Raw genomic sequence first — 21,304 nt, 5'->3', positions numbered from 1 at the left:
TATCATTTTCTAGTATTTAATGAATGATTTTTCTTTTGCTCGTTTCAAAATAATTCTGTGTTATTTGGCTTTCTGTAATTGACTCTGATGTGCCTAGGTACAGATCTCTTTGTCTTTGAACTTTTGGGGAATTTTTGAGCTTCTTGAATCTGTAATCTTTTTCATGAAGTGGGCGGGGGGTGGTTTGGTCATCACTTCTTCTTTTCTTTCTCTTTTCTTTTGGGATTCTCATGACATATATGTTAGTATGCTTGATGTTCTTCCAGGTATCTCTGAGGCTCTGCCTATTTTTCTTGAATCTTTTTCAAGATTCTGATCTTCAGAATAGGTCTTTTCTATTGATGTATCTTAATGGTCACTGATTCTTTCTTCCGTCATCTGAAATCTGCTGTCAATCCCCTTCAGTAAATTTTTTATTTTGATTACTATACTTTCCAACTCTAGAATTTCCACTTATTTCTTTTTTATAGTTTATTTACTGAGATTCCCGATTTGTCATTTTCATTACATTTTCTTTTAACCATTTACATTTATACTATATGCGCACAGTTTCCTTCAATCTTTGAATATATTTATAATGGCTGCTCTGAAGTCTTTATCTAATAAAACCAAAATATAAGCCTACTCAAAGTTTCTGTTTACTGCTTCCCCCCCCCCCCCAAGTATTGGTCACATTTTCCTATTTCTTTACATGTCTTCTACTTTTGTTAAACACTGGATATTTTAGATGATATACTGTCGCAACTCTGGATTCTGTTTTATTCTGACTTTTCCAGTTCAGAGTTTTCTTCTCCCACCCCTCACACTTCTCTCTCTTTTTCTCTTTCTTTTCTTCTTTCTTCTTCTCTTTCTTTCTATAATCGATTGGACTTATTTGTAGAAGCTGTCTCCTCTGCAATGTGTCACCATGAATGTCTCTGTTAAAATTTTTTAAATTCTTATATTTTTACTTTTTAGTTTGGCTTTCTAGCACCACCTGCATAACTTAGTGGTCAGCCAGTGACTAGTCAAAGATTATGCTCAAACATTTTGAGTCCATAAAACCTACCTTCTACCACTGGATCTGTGTGTGATTTGAGGATGACATCCAAAGTTTATATAGTTTCCATATCTGCCCAGATTTTATTTTCCTGTCAGTCTTCTTGGGTGTGCACACAGTCCTTAGTTGGAGATGTATGGAGAATTTATGCAGCCCCTCTATGACTCTCTCACTTCCAGGATCTCCCTATTACATTTCTGGTTGGTCTGTAAGCCTGCCACTCATCCCAACCAGGACTGCAACCTTAGACTAGAAAAGCTGCAGGCTTGCTTCATTCATTTCTTATTGAGTTCACTGCTTTTACTGAAAACATTGCCAGACATGGGTGTTTGACTCAGGTCCAAAGCAAGTCCACCTTTTCTGGCAGCAAGTCTGCTGGTTTTCCCAGCCAGTTCCCGCTCTAACTACTCTGCCAATCAAGCTGGGGTTAGAAGAAATGGAGGCAACCCCAGGCAAAAAGACCATGGCCTCCCTCTAATTTTACCTGAGATTAGAGCAACTTTTAATGAATAAATAGCTCTTTCTTTGTTGTTTGCCTTTGTTTAATTTCTAGAGCCCTGAAATGCTTCAGGCTTTTCTTTGACAATTTTGTCCAGTTTTGTAGTTGGCTTTGAGCATAGAATATGTTCAAAATATGCTCAAAACCATGAGGCTTTGGACCTCAACCATAGTCCAAAATCCTATCTACCAATCATGCATTGCTTATTCTATGGCGGCCTCTTTTTCTACCATTTAGTTTGTGTTCTGGGAACTATTTTGACCTATAATGCCTGGCTAATGATGTGCAAGTAGTAAACTTGAAACTGTCTCAAATAAACAAAGAGAATCATGCCAAATTTGAAAATGCAAATTTTACAGTTGTCTAAGCACCTTACTAGTTGTCTAGGACCAATAAATGGTCTAGAAAGGAGGATAAAGCTTAGAAAGCAGCCAGCATGCTACTAATTGGGATTCACAACATATTTATTATGAAAGGCACCATAACATGGCAACTTATGCAGTACTTTGGCACCTCATTCAATCTCTTGGCCTTAAATATTATCTACATGTTAATGACTCCCAAATTTATGTCACAGTCCACACCTCTCTCCTATACTTCAGACTCACATATCTCACAGCCAATTTCAATATCCATGCTTGAGTGTGTAATAGACATTTCACACTCACTATGTCCAAAGCTGAAGTTATCTTGTCACCAAATCTCTCTTCTTTTAGCCCTATCTATCTTTGATGATGGCAACTCCATTCTTTTAGCACTAATGCTAAAAATTGTAGTCTTCATTGACTTCTCTCTTCTCACACCCCACATCCAATCCACAAAGAAGGTGTGTTGTTCAAAATATTATGAAATTCCAAAGTACAAATAAAATCCAACCACTTTCTTCATCTCCACTGATATATCCCCATAAACCCACTATTATGTCTTACCTGGGCATGATAAATTCACTATCATCTCTCACCTGGATTATCATTGTAATATTCTTCTAACTGGTCTGCTTCTACCTTTGTCCTCCTACATTCTATGATAGCAGCCAGAGTAAAACTGTTAAAGCTTAAGTCATATATCAAAAACTCTGTTGTGCTCAAAACCCTGCAATGGTTTCCCATTTCATGCAGAGCGTAAGCCAAGGTCTTTGCATTAGCCCATAAGGCCCTTCATGAACTTGTCCCATGATATCTTTGACCTCCTCTTACTCTATTTATTCTAGCAGTATGTCCACACCAGCCATTTTGGCCTCCTGCCATTCATCAAACATGTCAGGTTTGCCATTTCCTTAGGACTCTTGCCATGTCTTTTCCTTCTGCTTCAAGTGCTTTTCCCACAGATACTTGCAGTTTTAATTCTTCATCCCCTTCAAGTCTGAGTAATAATCACCTTCTCAATGAGGCTTATTCTAACCAACACTAACATCCCTTCTAAGTATTCACTATTTTGTACTTAACATCTTATTTATATCATATAATGTATTTATTTATTATGTTTATTGTTTACGATCTCTCTCCTCTAGAATGAAAGGCTCATGAGGACAGGGATTTTTGTCTGTTCACGAATATATTTCAAGCACCAAGAACAATGCCTGACACATACCAGTAAATGAATATTTGTTGAGTGAATAAATGTTTTCTTTAGCTTTTAAGACTAGACCAATAGCTGGTCTTAAAACTAGCTAATAACTAAGTAGTAACCCCACCAGCTGAAGTATAATATAACCAGTATAACACTAAAAACTACTTTCAAAAACTGTACCTCATCATGGGTACTAACATGAGTACATAACATGTTACTCAAAGTTTCCAACAATAAATTTAGTGGTGAAAACAGTACAGTATGCTAGGGGACATGATAATGTAATGGTCTTTTAAGTGGCTGTAAGCTGAGGTGATTAATGGTCCTTCACCTTAATGTAGAAGAAAACATGGCAGAGACTCATAATGTCTCTTTCGTGGTTTACTGCTGGACCCAATTTCTCAGCCGCTCGTATCTTAGATGGGGACATGAGAGTAGTTTGGACAATGTAGGTTGAAAAGATGTGATCCACTTTCCTGGCTAATCTCTTACATTTCTCTTGTGATTTTGTTTTCTTCCCTTGTCCCTTGGTTAGATGGAGAGGATACAGTGGAGGATTCAGAGGTTGTAGAAGATGGTGGAGCCTCTGGATGGAAGGAAGCTGGGTCTCTGAATCACAAAGTGAAAGACCACTCACCAAACACCTTATTGGACAATGACATGAATGAGAACTAAAACCTTTATAACTGTAACTCACTAATAGTTGGGGTTGATTGTTATGATAGCTAGTCTACCTAGACCAATAGAGCCAATTCCTAATAATATCATCTCGGAAGGGTAGGATGAAGCCTGATTATGCAAAGCGATGAAAATGACATATATTGAGTATCAAGGAAAATTGAAATCTTTGACAAAGTGGAATTGCCATCTCTGAAAACAGTTCTTTTAACTAAAATACGCCAATGTATTAGCAATTCTTCTTTGAACTAAATAGATTGGCACTTTTTGGACCTGAGATGTGAAACTCTGCCCTAAGTTAGGATTCATCTTTCAATTCAAATAGCAGTGTCAATAGGAAAGCAAGTTGGCTGTTTGTGCTTAGCACCACCTGGCTGCAGTTACATCACTCAGCACTAAACATGCTGGCTGTGTCAGATTTGAGTACTTTCATTCTGATGAAGTGGGGAGTGTGTTGCCCTGGTAGGAAGCCTTTTAAATTGAATGACAAGGTTTTTCTTATTTGTTACATCCCCAGGCCATTGTCAAATCATATAATGCCAGCCCAGGAAAGTAATTACAGAACTGTTGTGAGGCTGTTAGCAGCTGCTTTTCATTTTTCCCCATTGTGACTGGGATGTGGTGGAGAAAAATTGGGATGACTAAGAACCACAACATAAATGCCACCCAATCTGCTGGCCAGTCACATATGGCACTTACTTTCAACCAAAGGGAAAAGAGGAGGCCCCTGAAATGTCGTTAGATGTAAGAGCTGAATATAATGCAGAATCTACAGCAAATTATCACAGAACAAGGTGTGAGGATAGGTGGATTCCATTTATTAAAGCGTTATGGAAATCATTAGGCCACAAAGTCTAATTTCTAAAAACAAAATTCTGTGTTGATCCCATTAAGAAATCCCTCTTCCTCCTAGTTGCTACTTTTCTTTTAGCATTTTCCTTATTTTTGTGTAAGAATTACAGTGACCCTTTGGTTAATAACATGTTACTCAAAGTTTCCAACAATAAATTTAGATTCTCATAAAAAAGCAACTGCTAAGATATATGAAGGGGAAATCAACATTATTTAATGTGTTTTAATCTTACCATATTACCTTAATTTGATTCTTTGTAATAAGAACCTTAGAAGTTATCCAGTACTTATTTTCAAAGTTAATTTATTTCCTAAACTCCAGTTTGTGAAGAATGGCAGACATTTGATAAGCTGATTTAAAGTAAAAACAGGTATGTATTGTTTTAAAGTTATAACTGCTTAAAGTTTAATGGAAACTTCTTAAAATCCCTACTACTACTAAATGCTGTATTTCTAATCAGGTGACAATATAATCATGATGAACCTTAAGTGATTACTCACTGTTTATTTTCTTTGAATGAAATTGTTTAACTGGAAGCTAGTAAGTTATTATGTGCACATACAATTCATTCTTGTTCTGAAAGTCATTGCTTTCCTTTCCTTGGCTACTGAGATACAATAAATACATTTGTATGTCTTTTAAAAATTGCAGCAGGCAGTTGCTTCCCTATACACTAGGCAATATCCCTTCCACTCAGAATTGGAACTCTTTTGAAAAAATAATTTATTTGCAAATGATGAAAGTGTTCAGAGGCTTGAGATCCAACAACATCCCAAATGAAAATAATTAGAATTTGTGGTAAAGATAAGAGTGAGATTTGAAACCTGTCGGTACATATCACCAAGAAGAAATCAATTATGGCCTGTCAAAAATGACGGATTTCAGCAAGGTGCTTCCTTTTCACTTTGAGTAAGACCTTTTTCCACCTAGCAATTAACTTTATTCCCATTAATATTCAGTAGCATTGACAAGGCTGACAGAGTAAAACTGGGTTTTATAAAACTAAAGACAGATTGATGGAGACTCATTACTTTGTCTAATAATTTCATCATTATATGTTGTATCTTAATAAATAAAGAACAAAGCTGTTGACTGTAGTATTGATTTGTTGTGCCAGGTAAAGGACTCAGATTTTCTGTGTATATTTTCTTTTTGTGATTCATAAACGTATTTTTGAAAATAAACAGTAATTTTGCCTAAAGGGTTGCAGAGGTGACAAAATAATACATTTACACCATACCATAATACCCTTAGTACTGGCATTGGTTCCTTTAGATATTTCTTCACAAGCTGTAAATAATAATTATGCCACACAGTTACATAAAATGAGCAACTGCACTTAAATGACCCTTTGATTATAGATTTTGAGAAAGCCTAAGAACAAGTATTTTCTTGTGGTTTGGTGGAAAAAGAGCAAAGGATTAACTAACAACCCAAAGAAACCTAAAAACCAAACATTTTGGTCTTTCTTTTTTTTATGATGTAAAAAGTTAGATAACAGAGCAGGTTTCACAAAACTTTAAGACGTGTCAAAGATGATGTTGCTTGGAGACATAATATCTGCTCTGTTTTTTTGTATTTGTCATATTTCCCACACTTGATCTCAGCCAAAAGGCAGAGAAGCAATTTTTTGTTATATTTCCTTAAAAAATTAAAAATGAAACATTGTACTTTTCAAGGCTTATGGAAACAGTTGTTGGGCTTTTTTATTTTTATACAGGACACTTTTGCTGAATTCAGCTTTGCTTTCTCTTCTAGAACTGTGAGAAAAGAATTCTCATTGTTGATGAGAAAGATGTGATATTTGTCTAACAAAATCAACTTGATTTTTTTTTGTTGAAGTTTCTAAGTTGTTCTTTCCCTCTGCCATGAAAAGTGACTTCTCAAAGGTGAAAGTCTGCCATTTTTTCTTAAAGAGTTCTCTTTCCATTAACATTATGTAGCTCAGCACTGTTTTTTGCCAACAGCAATAACAGTGACTTTTGGATGTATTATTTACATTAAATTTTGCCACTTGCATTTATTTTCTGTGCTATGACAACATACTGTTCTGTGGTAGAAATGACACAATTTTAGTCTTCATCAAATTCATAGTTTCTGCAAAAGTCTTATTTTTCATAAGCAAAAATTCATGTAGTGAAAATGGAGTCATTTCATGCAGTTCCCACTTTGGCCCTGAGCACATGCACTGAGCAGCTCTCCTCTTTACTCCTTTATTTTTGTCAGTATTAAAGTCTGCAGATGGGTATGTCACACCTGAACACCCTGAGTATGGAGTGTGTAATTATAATAAAAGCTTTGGAGTAGATTTCCCTAGCCCTTGAGTGTCTTCTTTTAAGTACCTCTCTGATGTTCCACATCACCTTCGATTATTAGATCCTGTTAGCTCTGATCTCCTTCTTTTACACCAATCTGCTTTTCTGATTTGAGCTTTATTTGACTCCACTGCTCTCTCTCAAACTTCCCTTCCAATGATCGATGCTAGTGTTTTCCTTCAGTTACTGTCTTGTTTTCTTCTTGATTATTCTATTTTCAAATCCATTTACGAACTTACCCTTACTCTTCATGAATAAAGACTTCTTAGAGAGAAGAGCAGTTATTTGAAGAACTGCAGTCATTAGTCAAATGTTTAGTGAGAACTTACTATACGTAAGACATTGTAAGAAAACTCAGATACCTGATGTATCATCACTACGATTGATAACTAACACTTATATAATAATAACAATGAATCAGACATTGATCTGTGTGCTTTACAAATATTAATGCACTTGGTCCTCCCAATATGCCCTATGTTTCATTATGCAGGTTTTATCATTATAGGTAAGAAAGGCCATATGATCAGAAGATTGCTGCCATTGAAAAGACAGTTTGTTACTCACAGTTCTCAAGAGAGAATATGCCATGCCATGCCATGGAGGGCCATACAGGAAAGCACCAGGGTTAGTCAAGAGGCAAACAGAGTGGGAGAAAAATGTGGGCAAGAGACTTTATTGTGGTTCCATTGGGAAGAAATAAGTGAGGCAGGGTAAGCAGGCTTAGTATTGGCTAGTTCAAATGCTTTCAACAGGCTCTTGGGTGCAGTAGCTGTCTGGAGTTGCCTGATACCTGGTCCTGGTGTGATTGGGGCAGGGGAATATGGGCCCAGAGTGAAGAACTTGATAGAGGAGGTGGGAAAAAGTGTGGGCTTTGGACTGGTTAGTTTGCACATGACGGTTGTGCTCAGAGGCAAGGAAATTGGCTAGCTCTAGAAGAAGAAGTCTCCCCAGGGTCAGTAAGATCCCAGTTATCCAAATATCAGAAAAATAAGGCATGCTTAATATATCTTAGAGACAGACAGCTAGTAGGGGTTTGAATCCAGGTTCAGAGGTAATAGGTCTGGCTCCAGAGTTCACATTCTTAGTTCTACGTCATGTTGCTTCACTAAGCAACATGGATTTTTATAGGGGAAGTAAAAAATATGCAACATATACGTGATATTATTGTGCTGTAAGAAAGGTAAAAGGGGGCTTCAGAATTAAGAGGTGGGAGACATCAATTAGATTGAAACTCAGGCAAAAATTCAGGAAAGAAGCCATAATTGAGTGTGCATTTAAAGGATGACAGAGATTCCCACAAAAAGGCAGAAATCATTCCAGGCAAAGGGAATTGCTTAAACAAAGTTGTAAAGACTTGAAATCAGTGAATGTGATTAAGCTGCTGCATACCACCCGTATAGCATAATGGCATATGCAAAGCTCGAAGGAAATGATATTGAGAAAGTTATTTAAAATCAGATTTAAGAAAGTCATGAATAAAAAGCTAAGGAATTTGAGCTTATGTATATTACAGATCTTTGAGCAGTGCACTTCAGGGGTTAACCTTGATTTAGTGGAAGAAGAATTGGAAAGAGAAGAAGCAGAAGGTGAAAGCATCATTAGTACATTATGGAACTAACTCAAGTTATTGAAATAGCTCAAATGAAACTTAAGAATAATATCAAGGAGTATTAACAGCTTGATTCCAAAACCATTGTAGAGATAGAATTAGAAGTATTCTATGTTGAAGCTCTGTCATATAAAGTAATGACTAAAGGAATTGGTAACTTTACTATGCAGAAGAGAAAATAAAGGGATAGACTCTCATGGGTGCTGAGCTAGGCCAAACCTCAGAGGCTGCTCTGGGCTCCAAGGTGGGAGAGAATAAAAACACGGGCGGAGCTCATGAATGCTTGTACTCCATCAGTTCAGTTCAGAAGCTGATAAGTAGTGAAAAGAAGCCTCAGCTCTACTATAGTTCAGCATGGCACTGTTATTGGAATAAAAAAAGAGTAATTTATAATAAAATAATATGTATTTCAATATGTAAATGCTCAGACAAAGCTATCCCAGGAGAACTGATGATACAGACAGAGCTTTCACCTATTTCATCTGGATTTAAGAGAGTTAAGTTCAGAATCCCTTCAATACAAGAAATTCAGGAAGATGAAAGAGTAGATATCTAGGTCGTCACTAAATAAAAATAAGTCCTAACAGACTAGAATTATTTGTCTATAAGAAAAAAAAATCTTAATTGAAATAAGGATAACATGCCAAGACAAATTACAGACTTTGGAAACAGAGAAAAAGAAGTATGATATTAGCGCAAACGAGTTGGGCCTTATTTATAAGTGCAGTGTCAAAATTATTCCCAATATTATGATGGGATAGTGACAAAGTATCTCTGAAAACATATCTCCTGCCTTAAAATTCCTCCACATGTTGAGGCTCACAATCAGTCTCTGGCACTTAGAAAGACCCAGGAGACTCTATCCTTTGATAATCTATAGGGGAGGTAGGTTGTATTATAAAAAGAAGTAGTAATACAAGAAACCACAGGAACATTGTGACAGAGACAGAATCTGTGCCAACACTGGGAAAAAAGGCAACCCTCAAAATAAATAATTTCCTTATATTACTTATATAATCTAGATTTCTCATCATCGTCATTCATAAAAACTTTAAAATATATGTAATGGCAAGAATATAAAATATAAAAATAAATCTTTATTAATAAAATTCAATTAAATCCCAGCATCTTGTATATTTCCACTAATTTTATAATATTACTTCTAAGCCATAAGAGTCTTAGGTTCCCTTTATTATCTGTCTGTATGTGGCAGCAATATGTGCCAACTAGCACTGGTATGTTATATTGGTGACTCAATTATAATGAGGGGCATTGTTTCGCTGAGGTGATTTTCTGAAATGGTGAACAAGTCTCAGAAAACATAGTGCAAAGTTCCTTTGATTTAAACAGTATTGCATTCCTGACATTTTTAATTTATAACTATGAAGAAATACATTTTGTTGTGATTGGTAAAATTATTTTCTAGACTCTCAAATAATTGTAACTTTTTTCCCCCTACATGAATGTTGATGGAATATTTGAAAATCATGCAGCATAATTATCTATTGGGTAAAACTGTCACATGCATCACAGGACACCTAGCATCTCTGTCCAGCTCCACTTCCTAAATAACAGCATCATCCTGCAATTTGTATGAAAAATAAAAATGATCACATATTTTAAAAATTATTTGTGTAAAAAAACTACTGCTTTAAGTAATGGTGCTCAATACAAGGGAGATCCCTGCTATATGACATGATCAGGATTATGCTAAAATCTTTTAGTAGAGAAATGATAGAAAGATTTCCAGTATTGGGTGACTAGTTGGACTAGTTCAAAGTTGAAAAATCAAATGCCTACAGGCATAAAGCAGGTATAACAAATGTGTGAACTGGGCCAAGAGGAACACAATAGAGAGTTGTGTGGTCTGTGACCAGTTGTCCGAGTACCACTTGTTGAAAGATTATTTTTTCCTCATTGAATTGCTTTAGCACCTTGTCAAAAATCAATTGACAGTAAATGTGAGGGATTATTTCTGAACTCTCAGTTCTATTCCATTTACCTATGTCATCTTTACACCAGTACTACACTGTCTCAATTACTGCAGCTATGTACTAAGTTTTGAAATCAATTAATGTGAACCTTACACCTTTTTTCCTTTATTAAGATTATTTTGGTTATTCTGGGTAACTCGAATTTCTACATAAATTTCAGGATCAGCTTGTTCATTTCTACAAAGAAGCCAGCTGAATTTTGATAGGGATTGCATTGAGTTTGTAGATTAATTTCAGGGGCATTGCTATCTTAACAATATTGTCTTCTGATCCATGAACATAGGATGCCTTTCTATTTGTTTAGGTCTTCTTAAATTTCTCTCAACATTGTTTTATAGTTTTCAAGTTGTATGTCTTATAATTATTTTGTTAAATTTATTCATAGTATTTTATTTTTTTCCATCTGGTTGCCTTTTATTTCATGTTCTTGCCAGTTGCCCTGGCTGGGTCCACTTAGCTTTTAAAACTTGTATGTCTTACAACCCATTTCTCTTACTCATTATTTATTACACTGGTTCAATGAAACAAATCACCTCGCTTTCTCTTTCGGCAACTCTCCATCTCCTAAAATCTTTTGGATCTTTTGTAACTTATTCTTGAACAAAAACATCCCTAATTAACACTATACCACTATTCCAGAGCTTATTTCTATAATCTCCACCACTCTGACACATCCATAATTATAGTGTAAATTGCCATTTATCCTGTTACTGTTTATTATCTGGGACAGATATTCTCATAATGTCTCCTATTAAATTTTAAGCTCTTTTGAGTAGGGTCAAAGTTGAAAAATGAAATGCTTACAGGCAAATGTAGTATGTTTTCTACTTTGTTTTCTATTTCAGGCTCTTAAAAAAAATCCTAACAGAGTCACAAAAGTCTGGCTCAAAGGTGTGTTCCATTTGCTTTGCTTTTTTAACTGAAAAGCAGGTCAATGAGATGAGAAGAGCACTACCTTGTCTTGAGTCCTGGCTTTGCCACTTAAATGCTACATAATATTGAGTAATTAATTTACATCCGAGTCTCAGTTTTTCCATCTGTAAAGTAAGAATAACAATGTCTAACTTGATCAATTATAATAAAGATTAAAAATTGGCAAGTAAAACATATAGCCTATGGCAGGCTTTGATAAATGACATTGTGATGGTTAATACTGAGTGTGAACTTGATTGGATTGAAGGATGCAAAGTATTGTTCCTGGGTGTGTCTGTGAGGGTGTTGCCAAAGGAGATTAACATTTGAGTCAATGGACTGGGAGAGGCAGACCCACCCTCAATCTGGATGGGCACAATCTAATTGTCAAAGATGTTTGAACCAGAGCAACTCCATCTTGAATAAGACCTGATTAAAATAAGGCTGAGATCTATTGGGCTGCATTCCCAGATGCTTAAGACATTCTAAGTCACAGGATGAGATAGGAGGTCAGCACAAAACACAGGTCATAAAGACCTTGCTGGTAAAACAGCTTGCAATAAAGAAGCCGGCCAAAACTCACCAAAACCAAAATGGTCACGAGAGTGATCTCTGGTGGTCCTCACTGCTACACTACCACCAGTGCCATGACAGTTTACAAATGCCATGGCAGCATCAGGGAGTTACCCTATGTGGTCTAAAAAGGGGAAGCATGAATGATCCACCCCTTGTTTAGCATATCTACAAGAAATAACCATAAAAACAGGCAACCAGCAGCCCTCAAAACTGCTCCGTCTATGGAGTAGCCATTCTTTTATTCCTTACTTTCCTAAAAAACTTGTTTTCACTTTACCCTATGGACTCACCCTGTATTCTTTCTTGCATGAGATCCAAGAACCCTCTCTTGGGGTCTGAATTGGAACCCCTTTCCTGTAATATCTTTCTGGCAACCACGGAAGGGACGATATTAAGGAAACCCCCGACCCTAGGCTAACTTTGAGTAAGTGGTGAGGTCTGGTAACATCTTTCTGGTGAACCCTGAAGGGAAGATACTGAGGCGATCCCCCAACCCAAAGAAAATATACTGCAGCACTGATTGCACAACTTTGGGTACGTGGGGTACATATACCTGGGTAAAGGATGGGATTGGATTAGAGGCTCAACTTAGGGGAGTTAGAGTATCTCCAGACAGTGTGGGTTAGAGGCCCTTCTTAATAAAAGGCAAGAATGCTTGATCAACCTTGGGTTAGAGGCCCAGTTTAGGAGGGTTAGAGACCCTTCTAAGATTTAGGGGGTTAGAAGCCCCTCTCAGTAAAGTCCTTCTCGGCAAAGTCCCTTTTGGCTAAGAACGGGTTTGGTGCTATAGGATATTAATTGCTATTCTCTTTGTTGTTGTTGTTGTTCGCTTCTTTTCCATACGTTATTGCGGTTCAGGTGGTGTTTGGTTATGTAAGTTCTTCAATGGTGATTTGAGATTTTGGTGCATCCATCACCCAAGCAGTATATACTGTACCCTCTTTGTAGTCTTTTATCCCTTGCCCCCTTCCCACCCTTTTCTCCAAGTCCCCAAAGTCCATTGTCTCATTTTTATGCCTTTGCATACTCATAGCTTAGCTCCAACATATCAGTAAGAACATAAGGATGCTTGGTTTTCCATTCCTGAGTTACTTCACTTAGAATAATAGTCTCCAATATCATCCAGGTCACTGTGAATGCCATTAATTCATTCCTTTTATGGCTGAGTAGTATTCCATCATATATGTACACCACAGTTTCTTTATCCACTCATTGATTGATGGGCATTTGAGTTGGATCCATGGTCTTGCAATTGTGAATTGTGCTGCTATAAACATGCTTATGCAAGTATCATTTTGGTATAATGACTTCTTTTCCTCTGGGTAGATACCTAGCAGCGGGATTGCTGTGGGTTGTCTGTTTACTGTCCTGACTGTTCCTCTACCAAAACCAAAAAAGGACATAACCAAAAAAGAAAACTACAAACCAATATCCCTGATGAACATAGATGCCAAAATTTTTAACCAAATACTAGCTAACTGAATTCAACAACATATCAAAAAGATAATTCACCATGATCAAGTAGGTTTCATGCCAGGGATGCAAGGATGGTTTACCATATGCAAGTCAATAAATGTGCTACACCACATAAACATAATTAAAAACAAAAATCACATGATTATCTCAATAGATACAGAAAAAGCATTAGACAAAATCCAGCATTCCTTTATGATTAAAACTGACAGCAAAATCAGCATACAAGGGACATACCTCAATGTAATAAAGCCACCTATGACAAACCCACTGAATGGGGAAAAATTGAAAGCATTTCCTCTGAGAACTGGAACAAGACAAGGATGCCCACTCTCACCACTCCTCTTCAACATAGTACTGGAAGTCTTAGCCAGAGCAATCAGACAAGAGAAAGAAATAAAAGGCATCTAAATCAGTAAAGAGGAAGTCAAACTCACTGTCTGCTGATGACATGATCGTTTACCTCAAAAACCCTCAAGACTCCTCCAGAAAGCTCCTAGAACTGATAAAAGAATTCAGCAAAGTTTCTGGATACAAAATTAATGTACAAAAACCAGTAGCTGTTGTATATGCCAACAGCGACCAAGTGGAGAATCAAATCAAGACCTCAACCCCTTTTACAATAGCTGCAAAAATAAAATAAAATAATAAAATACTTAGGAATATACCTAATCAAGGAGGTGAAAGACCTCTATAAGGAAAACTACAAAACACTGCTGAAAGAAATCATAGGCAACACAAACAAATGGAAACACATCTTATGCTCATGGATGGGTAGAATCAATATTGTGAAAATGACCATACTGCCAAAAGCAATCTACAAATTCAACACAGTTCCCATCAAAATACCACTATCATTCTTTATAGAATTGGAAAAACAATTCTAAACTTCATATGGAACACCCCCACCCCAAAACAAAAGCCCTCATAGCCAAAGCAAGACTGAGCAAAAAGAACAAATTTGGAGGCATCACACTACCTGATTTCAAACTACACTATAAGGCCATAGTCACCAAAACAGCATGGTACTGGTATATAAATAGGCACATAGACCAATGGAACAAAATAGAGAACCCAGAAATAAACCCAAATACTTACAGTCAACTGATCTTCAACAAAGCAAACACAAACATAAGTGAGGAAAGGACACCCTTTTCAACAAATAGTGCTGGGATAATTGGCTAGCTACATGCAGGAGAATGAAACTGGATCCTCATCTCTCATCTTATATAAAAATCAACTCAAGATAGATTAAGTACTTAAATCTGAGATCTGAAACTATAAAAATTTTAGAAGATAACATTGGAAAAACCCTTCTAGACATTGGCTTAGGCCAAGATTTCATGACCAAGATCCCAAAAGCATATGCAATAAAAACAAAGATAAATAGCTGGGACTTAATTAAATCATTATTCTCTTTGAACTAATCTGCCTTGTACTCTTTGCTGACAGCTGTAGGTGACAGAATTGGCATGAACAGGATTACGGGACATAGGAAGCTTTTTCCTCACCAAAAAGGGGAAACCTGAATGCTGATGGGACTGCTGGAAAAGATCCCTTCACTATCGACAAGTAGCCACCTGCACTTTTTAGTGTCCCTGCAATGGGTGAGTCTTTCTCTGGCCTCTGTGAGCACCTCACCTTCCCCACCCTGCCTCAGGCAATGTTTTCCTCTCCCTGTCTGTGTGCAAATTGGTTGAATGGTAAAAATCACTGTTTATCCCCTCTGCAAAGTTTTAATTAATTGGAAAAAGGATTTGTAAAACTAGTCTTAAGCTACAGCAAATCTGTTGTACTTTGTGCTATTGTATTAGTCTGTTTTCACACTGCTGATAAAGACATACTTGAGACTGGGAAGAAAAATCTGTTTAGTTGGACTTACAGTTCCACATGGCTGGGGAAGCCTCAGAATCATGGCAGGAGGCGAAAGGTATTTCTTACATCATGTCAGCAAGAGAAAATGAGGAAGAAGCAAAAGCAGAAACCCGTGATAAACCCATCAGATCTCGAGACTTATTCACTATCATAAGAATAGCATGAGAAAGACCAGCCCCCATGATTAAATTATCTCCCCCTGGATCCCTCCCACAACACGTGGGAATTCTGGGAGATACAATTCAAGTTCATATTTGAATGGGGATACAGCCAAACCATACTATTCCACCCCTGCCCCCTCCAATCTTATGTCCTCACATTTCAAAACCAATCATGCTTTCCCAACAGGCCCCCAAAGTCTTAACTCATTTCAGCAGTAACCCAAAAGTCCCTTCTGCCTATGAGCCTGTAAAATAAAAAACAAGCTACTTACTTCCTAGACACCATGGGGGTACAGGTATTGGGTAAATACAGCCATTTCAAATGGGAGAAATTGGCCAAAATAAGGGAGTTACAGGGACCTTGCAAGTCTGAAATCCAGCAGGACAGCCAGATTTTAAAGCTCCAAAATGATCTCCTTTGACCCCAGGTCTTATATCCAGGTCAGGCTGATGCAAGAGGTGGGTTCCCATGGTGTTGGGCAGCTTTGACCATGTGACTTTACAGGGTACGGCCTCCCTCTTGGCTGCTTTCACAGACTGGCATTGAGTGTCTGTGGCTTTTCCAGGTGCACAGTGCAAGTTGTTGGCGTATCTACATTTCTGGGGTCTGGAGGATGGTGGCCCTCTTCTCACAGCTCCTCTAGGCAGTGCCCTAGTAGGAACTCTGTGTGGGGGCTCCAACCCTACATTTCCCTTCCGCACTCCCCTCTCCATGAGGGCCCTGCCCCTGCAGCAAACTTTTGCCTGGGCAACCAGGCATTTCCATACATCTGAAATCTTCTGAAATCTGAGGTTTCCAAACCTCAATTCTTGACTTTTGTTCACCCACAGGCTCAACGACATGTGGAAACTGCCAAGGCTTGGGGCTTCCACCTGGAGTGGCTGGGACATAGGGCACCAAGTCCCTAGGCTGCACACAGCACAAGGACCCTGGGGCCAGCCCACAAAACAACTTTTTCCTCCTGGGTCTTTGGCCTGCGATGGGAGAGGCTGCCGGGAAAGTCTCATAATACCTAGTGGGCCTCTTTGGATTTTGGAGGCAACACATTCCTCATTTGGGTGTGTTACTCCGGCCCATTTATTGAGTGACTGGGAAGTCTTGAGTGGGGTCCAGAACAAGAGAAGGCTCTGCAACAGGTCCAGGCTGCTGGCCAAGCTGCTCTGCCCCTTGGGTCATATGACCCAGCAGATCCAATGGAGCTTGAAGTGTCAGAGGTAGATAGGGATGCTGTTTGGAGCCTTGGTAGGCCTTCATAGGTGAATCACAGTGGAGGCCTCTAGGATTTTGGAGCAAGGCCCCACCATCTTCTGTAGATAACTACTCTCCTATTAAGTGATGGCTCTTGGCCGGTTACTGGGCTTTGGTAGTAATTGAACGTTTGACTACGGGTCACCAAGTCACCACACGACCTAAACTGCCTATCATGAACTGCGTGCCTTCTGACCTATCTAGCCATGAAGTGGGGCATGCACAGCAGCATTCCAGCATCAAATGGAAGTGGTATATATGTGATCAGGCTCAAGTAGGTCCTGAAGGCACAATTAAGTTACATGAGGAAGTGGCTCAAACACCCATGTTCCCCACTCCTGCTCCCCTGCCTTCTTTCCCCCAGCCTGCACCAATGGCCTCATGGGGAGTTCCCTATGATCAGTTGACAGAGGAAGAGAATACTAGGGCCTGGTTCACAGATAGTTCTGAACAATATGCAGGCAACACCTGAAAGTGGACAGCTGCGGCACTACAGCCCCTTTGTAGGACATCCCTGAAGGTCACTGGTGAAGAGAAATCTTCCCAGTGGGCAGAACTCATACAGTGCACCTGGTTGTATACTTTGCTTGGAAGGAGAAATAGCCAGATGTGTGATTATATAGTAATTCATGGGCTGTATTCACTGGTTTGGCTGGAAGGTCAGGGACTTGGAAGAAGCATGATTGGAAAATTGGTGGCAAAGAAATTTGGGGAAGAGGTATGTAGATGAACCTCTTTGTGTGGTCAAAAACTGAAGATATTTGTATTTCATGTGAGTGCTCATGAACAAGTGACCTCAGCAGAGGAGAATTTTAATAATCGAGTGGATAGGGTATCTTGTTCCGTGGACAGCACTCAGCCTCTTTCCCCAGCTACCCCTGTCATCACCTAATGGGCCCATGAATAAAGTGGCCATGGTAGTAGGAATGGGAGGTTACGCATGGGCTCAGCAACATGGACTTTCACTCACTAAGGCTGACCTGGCTATGGCCATGGCTGAGTGCCCAATTTGCCAGCAGCACCAGAGACCAACAACTGAGTCCTTAACATGGCATAATTCCTTGGGGTGTTCAGCCAGCCACTTGGTGGAAGGTTGATTATACTGGACCTCTTGCATCTTGGAAAGGGCGGCTGTTTGTCCTCACCAGAATAAACACTTATTCCAGATATGGGTTTGCATATCTTGCATGCAATGCTTCTGCCTAGACTGCCATCTGTGAACTCATAGAATGCCTTATCCACTGTCATGGTATTCCACACAGCATCGCCTCTGACCAAGGCACTCACTTTATGGCTAAATAAATGCAGCAGTGGGCTCATGCTCATGGAATTCACTGGTCTTATCTCTTCCCCATCAACCTGAAGCAGCTGGATTGATAGAATGGTGGAATGGCCTTTTGAAGTCACAATTACAATGCCAACTAGGTGACAATACTTTGCAGGGCTGGGACAAAGTTCTCCAGAAGGCTGTGTGTGCTCTGAATCAATGTCCAATGTATGGTACTGTTTCTTGAATAGGATTCACAGGTCCAGGAATCAAGGGGTCGAAGTGGAAGTGGCACCACTCACCATCTCCTGTAGTGACCCACAGGCAAATTTTTTGCTTCCTGTTCCTGTGACATTCGGTTCTGTTGGCCTAGAGGTCTTAGCTCCAGAGAGAAGAATGCTACCATCAGGAGACACAACAATAATTCCATTAAACTGGAAGTAAGATTGCCACCTGGACACTGGCCTCCTCCTACCTCTATATCAACAGGCTAAGATGGGAGCTACAGTATTGGCTGGAGTGATTGACCCAGAATATCAAAATGACATCAGTCTACTTCTCCGTAATGGAGGTAAGAAAGAGTATGCACGGAATTCAGGAGATCCTTTAGGGCATCTCTTAGTATTACCATGCCCTGTGATTAAGGTCAATGGGAAATTACAACAGCCTAATCCAGGCAGGACTACAAGTGGCCCAGACCCTTCAGGAAAGAAGGTTTGGGTCACTCCACCAGGTAAAAAAACGTGACCTGCTGAGGTGCTTGGTGAAGGCAAAGGGAATACAGAATGGGTGGTAGAAGAAGGTAGTCATCAATACCAGCTACAACCACGTGAACAGTTGCAGAAACGAGGACTGTAATTGTCATGAATATTTCCTACTTATTTTGTTAAGAATATGTTTGTGCAGGTATACACTTGTACTAGGAAAATAGCTTCATTTTATTTCCTTTTTCCTTTATCATGTGACATAAGATTTATTGACTTCATATCAGCATTTAAGTGTTGTTAACTTTATGAAATAGCATTTAGGTTAAGGATTAGTGTGCTTCTAGTTGTACAAAGGATAGCCGTATTATATTAGGCATAATTATGACCTTATTATTGTCTTCACTTGAAGATTATATATGATTTCAGGAGCTGTATATGGGTTCAAATTGACAAGGGGTGGACTTGTGATGGTTAATATTGTCAACTTGATTGGATTGAAGGATGCAAAGTATTGTTCCTGGGCATATCTGTGAGGGTGTTGCCAAAGGAGATTAACAGTTGAGTCAGTGGACTGGGAGAAACAGACTAACCCTCAATCGGGTGGGTACCATCTAATCAGCTGCCAGCACAGCTAGAATAAAGCAGGCAGAAGTTGGAAGGACTTTACTTGCTAAGTCTTCAGACCTTCATTTTTCTCCCATGCCAGATGCTTCCTGCCCTTGAACATCAGATTTCAAGTTCTTCAGCTTTTGGACTCTTTGGACTTACACCAGTGGTTTTCCAGGGTCCCTTGGGCCTTTGGCCACAGAATGAAGGCTGTACTGTCAGCTTCTCTACTTTTGAGGTTTTGGGACAAGGACTGATCCACCACTGACTTCCTTGCTCTTCAACTTGCAGACAGCTTATCGTGGGACTTTACCTTGTGATCGTATGAGTCAATTCTCCTAATAAACTCCCCTTTTTATATACACATATCCTATTAGTTCTGTCCCTTTAGAGAATCCTGACTAATGCAGGCATTAACATTTACTCTTTATAAAAGCAATGTGACAATTAATAAAAACCTAAGCTTAGAGTTTTTCTTTTAGAAATAAACAAAGAAAATAGGAAAATTGAAATTTTAAATAGTTATAAAAGTTATCTAGGATTCTGATTATTTTATTTCCATGTCATATCTAAGGCTTCTCCATCAGTGCCATGTTCTCCTTGGAACCCTTCATCATTTATTTCAAGAGGAATATAGAGCATGAAGCAGAAAGTATGACACCTCCCCCCATCTTCTTGCTTATTTTGTACGACTTCTGGCATCTTACATTGCAAAACAGACAGAAAAACAACATCAAGAGAAAACGTATTGAAAGTAAATATTTAATGTCAAATACAACAAAGTTTAAAGGGCTCTACTCCAATCATTGATTCATTTGAAATTAAGTGGGAAACTTTGGAAGCTATATTTATTGTTACTAGTTTTTTATTCTGTACTAATTAGCCAGAGAAAAATAATGCAAAATGTTGTATGTTGCTTGATTTTTTCTATTTCACAAATAACTGAAATAATTCTTTGTAAACGTTTTTTAAAATATTTTTTAAATTTTTTTAAATTTTAAAAATAAAAATAAAAAAATATTTTTAAAACAACAATTAATATTAATAAAAGTCTAATTAGAGAAAATATTAAGTAAAAAGCAGTATTTCCTCTTCTTGAGCTTTATTAAAGCAGAGATTCCTTAACTATAACCATCTTTGTCAAGGAAATATTTATTTTAAATAAATATATTACATCCTAAATAGAGCAAGGCAACAGATGTATCCGAGTGAATTAAAAAGTGGCACATTCTTGGGCTTCCCCCTGGCAGTTATATTTTTGGCTTTGCCCTCTGTGAGTGATGGAATAATTTCTAGTCTTTACAGGGATTTTTTTTAAAGTCACAAAAGTCAGAAAGGTTATTTCACATGTACTGAGGAAATTATGTGTATCATCATAGAGTCTAGCCAGGAAACAGAAACCACCTGAGTAGTTAAAGAGACTTTAATGGAGAAAACTGATTCCCTGGGTGATGAAAGTGCTGAGAAACCAAACAGAGGACAGTGGGCCAATGCAAAGATTCATAACAGCAAGAAGCCACCCTGACCCATGACTGAAGGGATAAAGAGTGAACGCAGTGTTACTGGCACTAGTGGAAGCTGGAACCATAGCTGGTTTGCCTGCCAAGAGCTGGATTCATAAAGCTGTTGGAAGGCAGGGGAAGAAAAGAGATACCCTGGCTTATTCCACCCCACCACCTCCCCCATAATCTATTTGAAGCCACTGAGCATGGGAAACACAGCCGCAGAGGTTGGTGTCCCTTGATGCAGAGAAGGGGGAAGGCAGGGAAAGGATGAGAGGGCAAACAGGTCCAGAATGTTCTTACCATGGAATTGCCTACTAAAGTAGAAAAGATGTGAGGGAGTCAGGGAGGGGCTGGTGTTGAAGAAAGGCAACATGGAATGAATCTGGCCATCTATGTTTTGGTAGAGGACATGAA

General features: G+C 38.5%; 2 long non-coding RNA genes across 4 annotated transcripts in view; both read left to right on the top strand.

Moving 5' to 3' along the window:
- Positions 1 to 15,186, top strand: part of LOC105477917 (uncharacterized) — a 106,061-nt gene extending 90,875 nt beyond the window's left edge. For both annotated transcript variants that reach the window (XR_011625970.1, XR_985016.2), the window contains exons 5-6: positions 3,643 to 5,008; positions 14,973 to 15,186. This is a non-coding gene — a long non-coding RNA (uncharacterized lncRNA). The remainder of the gene's footprint in view (positions 1 to 3,642; positions 5,009 to 14,972) is intronic.
- A 3,203-nt stretch (positions 15,187 to 18,389) lies between these two features.
- The window catches only part of LOC139364101 (uncharacterized), a 56,827-nt gene continuing 53,912 nt past the window's right edge, over positions 18,390 to 21,304 (top strand). For both annotated transcript variants that reach the window (XR_011625374.1, XR_011625375.1), the window contains exon 1: positions 18,390 to 18,643. This is a non-coding gene — a long non-coding RNA (uncharacterized lncRNA). The remainder of the gene's footprint in view (positions 18,644 to 21,304) is intronic.

Source organism: Macaca nemestrina, chromosome 7 (assembly GCF_043159975.1).
Source record: "Macaca nemestrina isolate mMacNem1 chromosome 7, mMacNem.hap1, whole genome shotgun sequence".
Taxonomy (NCBI): domain Eukaryota; kingdom Metazoa; phylum Chordata; class Mammalia; order Primates; family Cercopithecidae; genus Macaca; species Macaca nemestrina.
Note: the sequence above shows the minus strand (reverse complement) of the source record. Positions and strands in the feature narration are given on the sequence as shown.